We start from the raw sequence: 13,869 nt of genomic DNA, 5'->3' as shown, positions 1-13,869 counted from the left end.
GCAGTAGTTTCCTGCTGCAAGCTCAGCCTCTGTCATCCTGAAATACCGAGAGTGGGAGACTGGAATGCTCTGCAAATACCGGCCTGCTCATGGGGAAAAGTGGAGACTGGGATTGATGGCACTGAAGGCATTTTCCTAGTGCAGAACTGTGTCTGCTGCTGCTCCCTGCTCTGGGCGTGTGTCACTGCTGCTTCCCGGGAGCTGCCTGCCCTGCTGATCCGAGTCCGAGGGGCTGGATCAGCACAGCCCCTTTCCTGCTGCTGCAGGAGGGGCACCCAGCCCGTTTGTACCAGCAGTTCATGACAGCAGGCTGGGTTTGCTGCGTTGGATTTTTCCCAGTCTGACTTGTGTAGGACATTCAATCCTGGGAAGTTTTGTAGCTCTCCCACTTGAGCTTGTGGAGCTGTTTTCCCTCCTCTTCCCTCAGTCACACTTAGAGTGGCAATTCCGTTCTTTTTTAGTTTGGCTAATCAAGCCAAAGTCTCTCAGTTCCCGGTTTCCTTCTGTTCCCCAATTACCCTGGTAGTCCTTTTCAAACCATTTTGCCTTTCTCAGCCTCTCAAATGAGGTAATTAAGCCCTTGTCCAGCAGCTTGCAGGTTGAAAATAATTCCCATAGCTTTAATTCCTCCTTTTTGTCACTGTGTGGGAACTTAGTCCGAGATCACCTGGGTGGGTGTTCAGTGAGTTCATTTGACACAGTTACACCAGAACACTTTGCTGCTGCCTGAGCCTGAGTTTGTGCCTTGTCCTGCTGAGTTTCACCCAATTCTGGTTTCCCTCATCACTCATAAACTTGGGGTTACTTAAGCAATATACAGGTTATGATATATTTGCTGAGCCCATGATTCTTTTTGTGGGTTGACCAAACAAAATCAATATTGGAAGATAATTCTGCTGAGAAAAATGGGTGAATTTAACAGGGGGAGCTGAACTTTGTAATTAGCACCTTATCCAGCAGTTGAGGATGTGTTTGTGTAAATTGGCTTTAAACAAAACAACAGTAAACTTGGTTTCTGCAGGGTTTAGATGTTGCAGGAGATAGCTTCCAATTTCATTTCCACATGTCCTATGCAGCCAACAGAGTGCAAAAGGCACAATAAGAGCTTTGCACTCCAGCAAAATCCTTTTGGATTATCTGATTTAATAACACAGAGGAGAAAATAAAATTTCCTTCTGGGTTGGTATAAATAGACATAACTTTTGACTTCTGGGGGCTCTTCTTACTTAGAGTGGCTGAGGCTGTGTCTGCAATATGTTATTTTTTGTGACATTTTCTGCCACAGGTGCTTTTAAATAGAAAGTGGGGCTCAATTTAAAGGGAAAAGGGACAAAAAATGAATGAAAAAAATTTTCCATTGTGAAAATTTGGGCATTTAAAAGTCACTTGAAGAAAGAAGGTTCTTTTAGGTGCTGGTGCCACCGAGTTAATATTTATCTGGTTACAAATGACCTGCCCTTGGATCACAAAGCTCAGGATAATTTAAGACCTGTCATTATCATAAGTTGTTATTAATTTTGGATGACTTTAGACCAGGTTCTCAATGAAAATTCAGGGTGGTAATGGCAATGGGACTTTCTGGGTAAGAAGTTCTTTCTCTGGATGGGGAAGTCCTCATTGCATCAATGACTGTTTATTAACCTGTTCTGTGTTAAGTCTAAGCTGCAGCTTTTTAAACAAGAAATACCAAAAATAGGAGCATTGGAAAATACTTATTTCTGAGCAATTTTTGAGCCACATTGGTTTTGATTCATTTTTTTATGGCCAGAGATGTTTCCTGACACGTGAAAAGTCTGTTTTCAGGAGGTCTGAGAAGTCTATGTAAAACATTTTGCTGTAATGACGGATTAATATCCTTGTGCTAAGTAAGGCTTAAAGCCTAATTCAGCTTCATTAATGCAGCCAATTCGTTGTGCATCCACTTCCATCCTGTTCAGGCACATAAATGGGACCCCTGATACCCTGGAATAGAGCAGGACATGTTGCATTAACATGGAGAAGTGAATCCTTTCTCATGATTTAATTTTTTACCATATTCCAGGCAGGCAGGATAATTAACATGCAGCAGGGTATGGTCTAGATGACCAATTAACCTCAGATAAATGTGCTCTGGTAATTACTCCCCACACAGCAATGCAAATATTAGAATAAGTTTTAGGAGGGGATTTTATGGATCTTCGAGTTTGGGTAGTTTAAGATTAAATAAACTGACTGAACTTCACCTGAAATTTTCACCCCCAGACCATTTTCTCTCCCTTCTGCCTGAACATGGAACTACACAGGTCAGCACTGCCTGAACTTCCCAAACCTTTGGCTGCTGAATTGGATACAGTCCAGGCTGGATGCTCAGACAGCCCCATTTCTGGAGCCAGGGGAAGTTTCTTTGGATTCTTTTCCTGTTGCACAGATACCAGGCAAACGCTCCTGACAGTCAGTCGAGGCCATGGAGCTCATACAGACCCAACCACCCCTTCCATTCACAGCAGCACCTTCCTGCTGGCACTGGCACCCAGAGCCACTTCCATGGGTGTGACCTTGCTGACAGCTCTGTCTCCAGGGCCAAAATTCCCTTGCTTTTCCAGACATCCCTCTGAATTCCTCATGGCCTTTCCCTCTTGAGATCCACCAGAGCAGTCAGCTCTGCTGTAAGGTTTGTGCTCGTGCAGCATCACTCGATGAATGACAAGGTTGGTGCATCTTACAGTGGGGCCTGGGGAGTAACATAATGTAATAATATAAAATAGTAATTAAAGCAGTTGTGGTTGGGTGCTCTCAGAGCTCTTTACAGGCAGGATCTGCAGAGGGGGCAGCTCTGTGCTTTAGGAAATAACTCTTTTCCAACAGGTCAGATTAACACAAAGGAGAAGGAATATTTAATTATACCCTTGCAGAGGGACCAAGTTCCAAACTGTACCACTGCAGGAGAGAGATCTGGAAACCCCATTTAATAGGGTCTCTAAGCCATGTTGTTCAGCCACATATTTTCCATTTCTAAACAACCTGCTAAAAATCCTGCTCTGTGTTCACACAATTATTTCCATGGACATTCACTTTGTATTTGCGGGAACTTTAATTTGGGGAGTTGCAAGAAGTGGAGCACCTGAGCTCTGCCTGGGAGTGGATGTTGACCCCCCATTCCACCCCCTCACAATTAGTTAATATGATTAACATTAGTTAATAAGCATTGCTTGAGTCCACTACGGGTTTTCTTAGCAACTGATCCAACTGTCCAAAGGTGCTTAATGTCAATTATATAAATCCATCTCTCTCCCGTAAAGTACATTTAGAGAGGCTGACACCAGCTGCTGCTGCAATGAGCTTTTTTAGCAGCATTAAAATTGTAAAACTCAACATGTTTCAAGTGCTGTTTAACAATTAATTTGCCTAAATATCAAATCTGATTTAAATGTCTTCAGTCAAAGCAGAGACATGCATGAGAAATTCCAGATGAATGGGTTTAACCCAGCTGACATTACATGGGATGACACAAAGACTGGGCATCAGGAAGGAGGTGGTTGTCATGAGTTTGGCATTGAAGACCTGTCTAATTTTTCCATGTGCCCTAAAAACTGCTTGATTTCTGAAAAAGCAGCAAATTTACAGCCCTGGCAAAGGTCATTCAGAGCAGGAGTAATTCTGTGCTACACCAGACTTGGTACCAGGCCTTCTGAGTCTGAAAAATAGCAGGGGAAAGGGCTCTTTTTAATCTGTTTTTCAGAAATTAAACCCTTTTTAGGATACATTATCCTGCCTCTTGAAAACACCAAAGGACAGGCTGGGTGCCAGGATGTAACAAGCTGCTTTCTGAGGTACCAGCTCTCACCTTTATTCAGGTTTGAAGGGATTAAAAGCTGTGCTGGAAAAACTCTTTGATCAAAGGAGCCTTTGGAAATGTGACAGTCTGCATCTCTAAGTTGCTGTATCCGGTTCATCCCAGCCTGGCATCACGCTCTGACACCATTCTGCCATCCCCACGTGCTCGTCTCAAGCCCAAAATCCAAATTCCCCATCAGGATACTTTGGCATTTAAAGGGGTTTTTTTCTAACTGAAACATATCACAAGTATTAACAAAAAAAAAAAAAAAGGAAATTAACTGCAGAGTGGATTTTTTTTTTCCCCAGACTTTGCCAAGGTTTTTGTTACATGGGAGGATATGAGGGAAAGATTACTGTAATGAATGTCACGTGCCTTTGATTTACCTGCTTGGGTTTAGTCTTTTACTGTTGAATTACACCAAGAAAAGACCTTTCAGGGCAGCAAGAGCAGGAAATGAAGCAGCAACGAGTGATAAAGGAGACTTTGGGGGAAAATATATCAGGGACACTTCAGGAAACAGCGAGATGTTCTTGCTTAAGGAATGTTCAGCAGTTTGGGTTTGTTTGGATTCTTGTTTTATTTCCTGAAGCTCTCCCTGAACTGAGCCAGAGCTCGAGTGCAGGTTTAAGAGGTGAATGTTGGTGAGGGATGGCCTTTAGACAAACACTTGCTGGGAAACTTTGGGGCTCTAATTTGTTTTCAGAGTGGTTTTAGGTGATGCCATAAAGTGTCATTTTGCAAAGTGCTGTTTGGAATCACTTGAAATGAATGTAACAGGATGTAAGATGTAAATATTCCTGGAAGGGCCTGAGGTTCAGTTTGCTGACAGCATGGAAATGAGGACATCAGGATTGAGTGCAAGGGAATGAATTCCAGGAGAAACCCACAGATCTGGCCGAGGAGCTGTGACAGTTGCTGATGTTTTGGGTGCTTTCAGTTCATGCTGCGTGAACATTGAGTTCAAAAACATTGAGTATTAAGACCCTCATGCGTGGTTTTAAAGAGCTGCTCTGTTAAACGCAACCAGTAAAGGTTTGCAGGTCAATGCAGTGGTTTGGGTGAAGAACCTCCTCATGGCACAGAGGTGGCAGCAGATGTGATAGCAGGGTTTGGCCCCTGTTTTAAGACAACACCTTTCTTCTTTGCTCTGCCTCTGCTGTGCCATTTCCTTACATCAAAGGCTCTGAATTCAGGCTGGGGGTTTGCACGCCAAGGAAATGCTCAAGAGCTGAGCACAGCAGCTACAAAAGGGCAGAGCTGTGGATTCCAAAGAGAACTGGGACAGTAGATTTGGTTTAGTTGGAGTGTGTGACCAGCAGATGGTTCGGGATAAACTGGAGGACGTGGAAACCACAGGGATATGTCAGGAGAACAAGTCACTACCAGGTGAAGTGTTGGAATTCTGTGGGATAACCCACAATCCAAGCTCTCAAACAGTACTGGCTGTGACCCTTTCACAAAGGTGAGGGGTTTGTAAGTACCTGGGGATGCAGAGGGACACTGAGTGTTCAGGTGGCAGGAGAGCAGGGTCACTCTGCCATTCCATGAAGCTCTGTGGTTTGGTGTCTTTCTCAATAGCTCAGCTGACCTACTTTGACTTAATTCCTTGGAACTGCCAGACCTTAAATGCACTTAAACTGGAGGAAATAATTAGTTTGGTTCTTGGAGACTCTCTGTAGCATTTGGGCTTAGAACAGCTGTAGTAGTCACAACTGCTCGGCAAGTATATGTATATTTTTTTAAAATTAGATAAATGCACTTTTCTTGTCTTATCTCTTGTTTATCCCAAAGCATGTGGAACATAGGGAATATTGCTGATTTTAAGTCTTTTTTTTTTGTTCTTTAATGGACTTCAAAGGAATGGAAACAGAGAATGGCTGTAATTCAGTAGTTTGGGAAGAGGGCAAACATTAGCCTTTAATTATTAGTCACAAACTTTACTGTCAAGACCGTGAAGAACTGGAGGAAAGTTCCACGAGCACAAACTGCTTTTAGGGAGAGGAGATTGCACAACTGGGCTGAGAGGACAGAATGCTGTTGGGGAAATCAAACTGCCGTGTCTGTGGGGAATTATAATTCCCAGTAAAGATGTAAAGGCTCCATCCCTCAGTTAGAGATGTCTGCAGGCAAAGGGTGTATCTTCACCCCCTGCAGCCTCCTCAGTTTCGGGTGTCTCTGTCTCCCACACTGGGTGAATAACCTGCATTTAGGAGTTTTTCTGTTGTGAGATCAGTACTGAGCTACTGAAATCCTGTGTAAAGCACACCTGGAATCATTTCATTCCTGCTGAGATAAGTGAAGATTAATTGGACTGTAATTGGTGACTTGGCCATCTGTGTAATGTCACTGTGGGCAGAGCTTTAGGCTCAGCTCATGAGAGGAGGATTCAACTCTTCCCATCCCTAACCAAACATCCTAGGGGATTTTTTTTCATCTTCCCCTCACTTTTGGGAGCATATGTGGGAGGTTTCAAGGGACTTCTGCCTTTCCTTAGAATCAAAAAAATGCAATTTTTAAACCTAAGAAAATTTATGGAACAATGAATGTCCATGTGCTGGTATAAAGAAATGCTCCTAAGAATGTGTAAGGCGAGCCCTGGAAGGGATGGGGCCAAAATGACAACAGCTGGAAAACTGTAATAGGAAAAAAAAATAGCAGGGATTAAGGCCAATTCTAGGAAAAAACTTTACTCTTGTGCTTTAAAACACATGTCTTATATCCTTAGTTGCACTGGTTTTCATGAGACATAGTCACTTGAATGCTTGAAGTGTTTATGGAGTTTGTTCTTTGAAGTACTTTTCTGTATCAGAATTTAAAAAAAAAACCCACAAACCCACTCCTGTTGCTGGACTTTTCTTCCATCCAGCACTGCAGCACTTTGGTGTCCCATCCATCCTCAGGCTTTTCACCTGTGTCTGTAACATTTTACAAGGATTTCACTGAAGTCAGTAAAATCAGCCTGGATTTACACTGAGAGTTTGCGGAACGAGAACTGCTGCACCTTGTTTTTTATAGAGGGTTTTTCTGGGTGGTTGTCTCGGTCCCAAACACAGGCCTTGCCTGTAAAGGTGGGGGGGATTTTGGGGAGGAGACAGGACCAGGTTACTGCTGAGGTCCTGTCCAGCCTCAGCTGCCCAGTGGATCCATGTTCCTTCACTTCTGCAGTGCCCAGGAGTGCAGGATAAAAGCAGAGGAGCTTTGAGGTGACGGTCAGGATTGTGTGCTGTGGTGTGGGAAAGGTGACACACAGGAGGGCTAAAAATACCCACGTGGCACAGCCACCTCGCTCATTATGCACCTTGGAAGCTGGTTTGCAAATCGACCTAATAGTATTTAATCAGCTTTATTTAGAGATGAATTAGCATTTGACTTTGTAGTTGCAGAAGTCGCCTGAGTTCCTGGGGGTTGTTTTCATGGAGTTGTGAAAAGCTGGAACAAGTGATAACTTCCAGTTTCCAGTGGGATCCACATCTGTTCATTTCTCTCTTTTCTTCCATGCAAAATCTGTGCTTCTTCTACCGAAACTTTTTGTTAGTCAACCAAAAGTCTCACAAGACAAGGGCCTTTCAGGCTGCCTGGAGAAATTCATATCCTGCCAATTTAGCTTTTAAAATGCCAGGTTTTAGCTGTTAAATTGCCAGTTGTAGCTTTTTAAAATACTTTTCATAGCACCATTTATTCTTAGAAGGTAAGTGGCACCGACACAGAACATCAGATTGGGACAATATTCTTTTTTTTCTTCTTTTTTCTTTTTTTATAACACAAACTGCATTTCATCCTGTGGGTTTGTTGAGGTGGATTTGTCAGTGATGCTCATGTAGACTATTTACACATATATGGAAGTCAACTACATTCTGTCCCAGAAAAGATCCCTTGTAATTAGCATTTCCCTGGGTGTTTTTTCTGCTTTATTGTTTGCATGCTGCTCCTGCTCCAGTCCCCCAGAGCTCCCGGGAATCTCTGTACTTTATAGGATATGACTCACCGGGCTTTTGACACTGAGCTGTTTGACACAGAGATTTTATTTGTTCTGCCTTGGAGAAAGGTGTGTACAGATAAAGGTTTCAGGGGGAGGGCAGTGACCCTCAAACCATGTTACCTTTGAACAGTCTGATCTCCCCTAAAATGTTAAATAGGAGCAGTGGGGCTCAGCCCTTGGCCCTGCAGTTGCTTCACATACACCAGAATGAAGGTAGGGGGTGAAAATAACCTTTGATCTGTTTACTTCCCACAGAATCGAGATGGGAGCGAAACAACCCATATTTGAAATTACTGCTGTAAAACATCCCTGCCTGGAATTCCAGTTTGGTCCAACGAGCAGGTAGGAATGTTAAGCGAGGGGATGGGATCATACTGCACTGTTCTTCCCTGCTGAGATTTCCCTGGACCTGCTGTGGTGCCTTTTCCACCTGGTTTCCCTTCCAGAGGCAGACCCTGCTCCATGTCTCTCTCCCACGTGAACACCTGATGTTGGGGCTGCAAAATGCAGTGAACTTTTGCCTCTGGATTTAATTCCCACTGGGAAACCCTTGTCCAGCAGTGGAAGGTCTAAAATAGATGCTTGGCACTAGAGGGCAGTGACTGAGGGAGCTGATTTTCCAAGAGTCTTTAAAAAGAATGAATTAACCAGTGTGTTGCATTCCTGCCCAATCTGTGATCTGGATTTTGCAAAGCTGTCAATAATAGTTGTGGTTTTGAAGGTGTCATAGGTGTGAATTTCCCAGGATTTTTAGTGGTCAGGGCATGAGCCAGAGCACTGGGTCATTTGGAATTCTATTCCAAAGCCTTGTATTTCAGGCACTTGAGGTTTTGGTCAGGCTTCCTGATTTTGATCAAACCTTCCTGATGTGTCCCAGAGGTTTGAAGTCAACTGTTTCCTCAGAAAAGTGGAAAACCATGTAATTCTCCCTTCAGATCCTTGGGGATTCAGAGGAAGCAAACATTGGGCCAGCAGATTCATAGTCTGTATTTTGTGTGTTCAGTCTCTACATTTTGGGCAGGTCAAGTCCCCTCTCCGTGCCTCGGTTTCCCCTTTCAGCACTTCTGTTGTCCCTATAAAAAGGAAGTGTGAGCACCTTTATCCTGTCCCTGTGGGATGTGAAATGCAGAGGCAGCATCTAAAAGAAATTCTGACCTATGTGGGACCTTGGAGTTGATTAAATTTTCCATCCTCTGAGGAAAGGCCTGTTTGGAGGTTGGGAAAACGAGCCGGTGCCTAATTAGAGTTGGCTGTGGATGTGCTCCAGTGGGGGCCTCTCCTGGTAGTGTGGAAAAGTTGAAAAGGAGCCCGTGGTTATTTTAAAATTAATTATCACTCCTCTGAAGTCCCGCTGAAAAAAGAACAGCTCTGCAAAAAAAGGCAATAAAATTACTCCCAGACGATGCAAAATGCACCATATGTCAGGGGCACCTCGGAGCCAGGGGGGTTGCCTCCCTCCTGCCCACGTGGGGTTTGTGCTGAGGAATTCCAGGACACCTTGTGCTTCCCACAGCACTTGGTGGGTGTCTGACACAGCAGCATCACGGAGCTGCCTCTCTGGCTTAGCATTAATTCCTTGTTTTGCAATCAGCTGCTCGGGCCTTGCTGCACTTGCAACTGTAAGGTAAATACTGGAATTTTTATTCTTCATCGTTGACCACCTGACTCGAACATCTGTGGAGTAATGAATGGATGCAGGAGCTGAGGGGAAGAAAACATGGCTGGATCTTCTCGGCAGGGCGTTGGCTCAGCTCTCCTCAGGTATTCCCTCCTGATGTGCCGGGCACTTATTCCCTGCTGGCACCCAGCCTGTGGCTCCGAGTGCTTTGTGTGCTCCAGTCATTTACACCACGGAGCAAACAGGCAGCAAAGCTTTCTGAGAGGCCCCTGAGCGGTTCCCTTGGCAGAGAACAGCTCCAGGTGGGAATTCCCTCTGGAGGAGGGGAGAGGCCTGGCACACAGTGTTGGAAGTGTGGCTGCAGGTAACACTGTGCTCGACCAGGACACCCCCAGCTAAGGACAACACGGGAACCAGCAGGGAGAGAAAGGTCATTGAAATGTTTGGCCTTGGAGAGAGGAAGAGAATTCTGCCTTGAATCCCTGGGAATGGGGAGAGTTGTCACTTTAAAAGCTCTGTGTCTGATCACTCTTTGTGAAACGCCATCCCAAGTGTTCATTAAATTATACTGGATTAAATGCAGCATCCAGGGGATGATTTGTCCAGGGGATGATTTGTGTTGGGAAAAGGTTCAGGAAAATCCTGCAGCAGAGTCTCAGGGCAGTAAAGCAGCTGCTCTAAAAGTGCTGGGAATTCTCTTCTTTTTGTTTCCTTGTCTTTGCCCTCCTGGATAATAAACAGGCAAGGCCAACTGTTGCCTCCTCCTATGAATCTGTGACTTGTAGGAACAGCAAAGCCACCTCAGCGTTGCCATGGAGTGCTGATGAAATCCCTGTTAGAGGGGTCTGCTAGTTATGGACATTCTGCTGGAGCTGGAGTGGGGGTTTCCCTGTGGATTCATGTCCCAGAGAACCGACTGCACTGCAGATGAGGAGCTGAAACTGCGTTTTATAGTCTGGATCAGCAAGTCTTTTGATATTCATTGATTAAAGCTTGGCAAAAAGTTATTTTTGGATGGTAAGCCAGACAGGTCTGACCTCTCCCTGCCTTTGCAGAGAGAGCTTAACCCTGGACTGCAATTTCCAAGGGGCCTGGCAGGTATTCCAGGCTTTTTGCCTCCTTGTCCTCCAGCTCTGGACAGAGGGAGCAGCTCCCATAGTCATCTGGAAGTTCCCATAACCAAAATACAAGGAGGAGATATCACCTGCGGTCCTCAGGTGGGAAAGCTGGTGTCAGATGCCTTCCTCTGAGGATTGTTTGTCCTCATCTGCTGCCTGGTAGGAGTTCCCTCCCTCCAGGTCAGTCCAGGAACACAATGCACAGTTCCCTGGGACCAGCCAGGGGACCAGCTCTGCATTGGATTCGTTTCAGGCTCATTATTTCCACGAGAACAAAAAGAAGGTGGAGAAATTTAATAGGATCAGTTCTCCTTGAAGATAACTCCAGATCTTTCTGTAGTTAATGAGCAAGTCCCAGGAACCTAAAGAAGGAGGTGGTTATGGCAGTGCTGTCAAATCTGCACAAAAAGGACTGAATGTCTAAGAATAAAGTCATGGGTTTGTACATAATTAACAGAAAGTTCTCAGCTATTGGCATTAATGTTCACAGGAAGGTGATTCAGCTCTTTGCTTATTGGACTTTGTCAGCTTTCCATGGCTGAAGCAGAATCCGATGGAATGAGACAGCTGTAAGTCACTAATTCCTGTCCAAGGGGCTTCCTTGGCATCACCAGGGCAGGGACAGATGCACTTGGGATGATGGGAACGGGAAAATTCACCACATGGATGCTTTGGAGTTCAAAAGAAAAGCAAAGCTTCCATCCCAAACTGCCACTTAGACACTGTTAAATCTGATATCCCAAACCAGGGGACATTTGTTCCCACTTCGTAGAACTGTAGGTAGCTTCCAGTCTTTACCTGCTGGAGAAGATGTCTCGGGTATTTCCTGTTCTGTGTTAACCTTGGTAAATATTTTTGTATTTTATCCCTGATTCCCATCATGTGAACTCTGGAACTTGCTTGTGGCAAAGACTGTCCCAGGGATATTTGTATTTTATACCAGCTCGACCATGGATTTGGGTAACTCGGGTGTTTTTGCTGTGCCCACTGGTGGTTTAGAGGTGCTTTTATTGCAGTGGATCAACTGGGAAATCCTGATTTACTCAGCCCCTTTTCTTTGTTTTAACAGCCCTGCCACCTGCAAAGCAGGGGTGGATTTCTGAGAGGAACTGTCCTGCACTGGGAAACATCTCTGAGAAGCCCCTGGGATCTGCTGGGTGTTCCTGGAGAAGGGACACGAGGGGACTGTCCCTCCCTGGCCACCGCAGGGCTGTCTCCCAGAAGATGGAGCTCTTTCCCCAGCACTGCTGATGGAGACCTTGTAAGTTCAGTATCATATAAAATATGGGCATTCTTACACATGGCACAATTATTCTTCACAGCTGAGAGAAAGGAGAAAAAATGCACCTGCTGACCAGAGTTATTTCATTATAAAAGACAAGTCTGAGTTATATTTTTGTCAGTAACTTCTACTTAACAGTAATAATGGTACATGGAAGTAAATCCAGTTATTAAAGAGTCCAGATGCCAGCCTTGTTTTTCCCTTTGAAGCTCCACATGACTCTTGACAGGTTTGGGTCTTTAAAGCTTTGCAATTTTCATGAGTTTATCACTTGATTGGAGAGGTGCTGGTTTGTCTCATTGACAGCAGTCGCTCCCTTTTTGCTGGAAGCAAATCCTTCACTTCTCCCTGGATGCAGAGGGGTATTTATTTCTGCTGTGCTTCGGTTTCCACCTCTGAATGCTAAAGCTGAGAGGGGTTTTAAATTTCCACATTGGAAACCAAGTGACAAAGCAATGAGCAGAGGAGATTGAAAGAAAAATGTGGATGTTGATTCTTGGGAACCCACAAATCCTACAGGAGGAGTCCCTTGTGGTGGGACTGGAGCAGCAAAGCCCTCGTGGCATCAGATGATGAAGGAAATAATAAACACATGGGAATTTGACTGCATTTATAATATGTGTGTTTAGTGTCTGATCCTCTTCTCTTAAAATCAGGGTTAACCCTCTCCCTCCTTCCCTGGGGGAATCTAGGACAAGGCTGTTGGTCTCTCTCAAGCCTGGACACACTGGGGAGCCCCTCTGGGAACTGGACAAAACTTGTTATTCCTGACCCCAGAGAACTGCCAGTGTCTCAGCTCCCCCTGGTTCAGTGTTATGGACATTCTGCTTCTCATTCCATGGCTGGAGCTCAGATCCTGGTTTTTACAGCTCACATGTGTGTTATCTGAACTGCAAAAGAGATTAAGAAGAAGGGAAGTTTTATAAGCACTGACATGGTTGTCATGACTACCTAAACCACTTTGCTGGTACCACACAAGTCTTTCACTTTATCTGTAGCTTTTATACAAAAAACCACCTTTTTTCTCTTTTTTTTGCATGAGAGTCTAAAGAAGCAGAGCTTAGGAAATCTCTGTAAACATAAATATGGGGGGGGATGTAGCATTCAGGTGAAGATAATGCTCATCCCCTCAGTCAGGTGACAAATCTGTGTGTTAAATTCTTTGGACAGTTAGAGGCAAGTCCAATCCATCCTCTGCTTTTGCCTGGACTGACAGGATCTGAAGCCCTGGCAATCAGGGCTACAGATGATTGAATGGAGTAGCCTGCTCTGCCTTATTGCAAGGGGCAGATATCCCCCTAAAGCTGCAACATGAGGAAGTTTAAAATTTAATTTATAAATATATAAATGTATTTAAATTTGGTTTTTAAGTCTGTATCACAGGCCCACAAGGCTGGGACAGCTGGGACACAGGAATGCTCCTCGTGAAGCACTTGGAAACGTGCAGTTGAGCCCTCAAACCCTTCTTTGATGCATTTTTTAGACGTGTTTCAGGTAAGCCTTGTAGTGTTTCTAAGGTTCTCTGAGTTTGCCTCATTTCTAAGGGAAAAAACCCCAGAGACCTGTAGATAAATGTGGGATTGAGTGTCCACTTTGTTGCACAAATGTACAGTAGTTGATCTTGAGCAAATAATTCTCCAGCTCTCAGACTCTGATAATCTGTGGACCGAGTATCTAATGCTGCAAATGTTGTTTGGAAACTTTTAAGCCCTGTCCTGTTATGCAAGAAATGAGAAGTGAACATTTCTACACTTGCAGTTTGAGCTGTACTGAACTAAGTCTGTGGAATGCATTGTGAAATGTAAAAAACCAACAAAACCGCAAAAAACCCACCCCCAGAACCCCGATCTCAATAAAGCTTCTAGACAGAACGTGCCCTGGGTATTTGGTGTCTGAGGCAGCTCTGACCCTTTGTGTCTGTTGGGAGGTGGTGGGGTGGCTCCAGGTGGTGCCAGCGTGTCCCTCGGCTCCTCCCGCTCCTCCTCTCCTGGCACTGGAACCAGCTTGGGCAGCTCCAGCTCCCAGTAAGTCTGAGGAGTCTTGGTTTCTTTGGTT

General features: G+C 44.7%; 1 long non-coding RNA gene across 1 annotated transcript in view; it reads left to right on the top strand.

The window, feature by feature from the left end:
• LOC108500702 overlaps positions 1-13,685 on the top strand; it is a 77,214-nt gene extending 63,529 nt beyond the window's left edge. The window contains exons 6-9 of the long non-coding RNA XR_001875966.1: positions 8,052-8,138; positions 11,023-11,101; positions 11,602-11,793; positions 13,186-13,685. This is a non-coding gene — a long non-coding RNA (uncharacterized LOC108500702). The remainder of the gene's footprint in view (positions 1-8,051; positions 8,139-11,022; positions 11,102-11,601; positions 11,794-13,185) is intronic.
• The last annotated feature ends 184 nt before the right edge of the window (positions 13,686-13,869 follow it).

Source organism: Lepidothrix coronata, unplaced genomic scaffold (genome assembly GCF_001604755.1).
Source record: "Lepidothrix coronata isolate B3197 unplaced genomic scaffold, Lepidothrix_coronata-1.0 Scaffold92, whole genome shotgun sequence".
NCBI classification, from domain to species: domain Eukaryota; kingdom Metazoa; phylum Chordata; class Aves; order Passeriformes; family Pipridae; genus Lepidothrix; species Lepidothrix coronata.
Note: the sequence above shows the minus strand (reverse complement) of the source record. Positions and strands in the feature narration are given on the sequence as shown.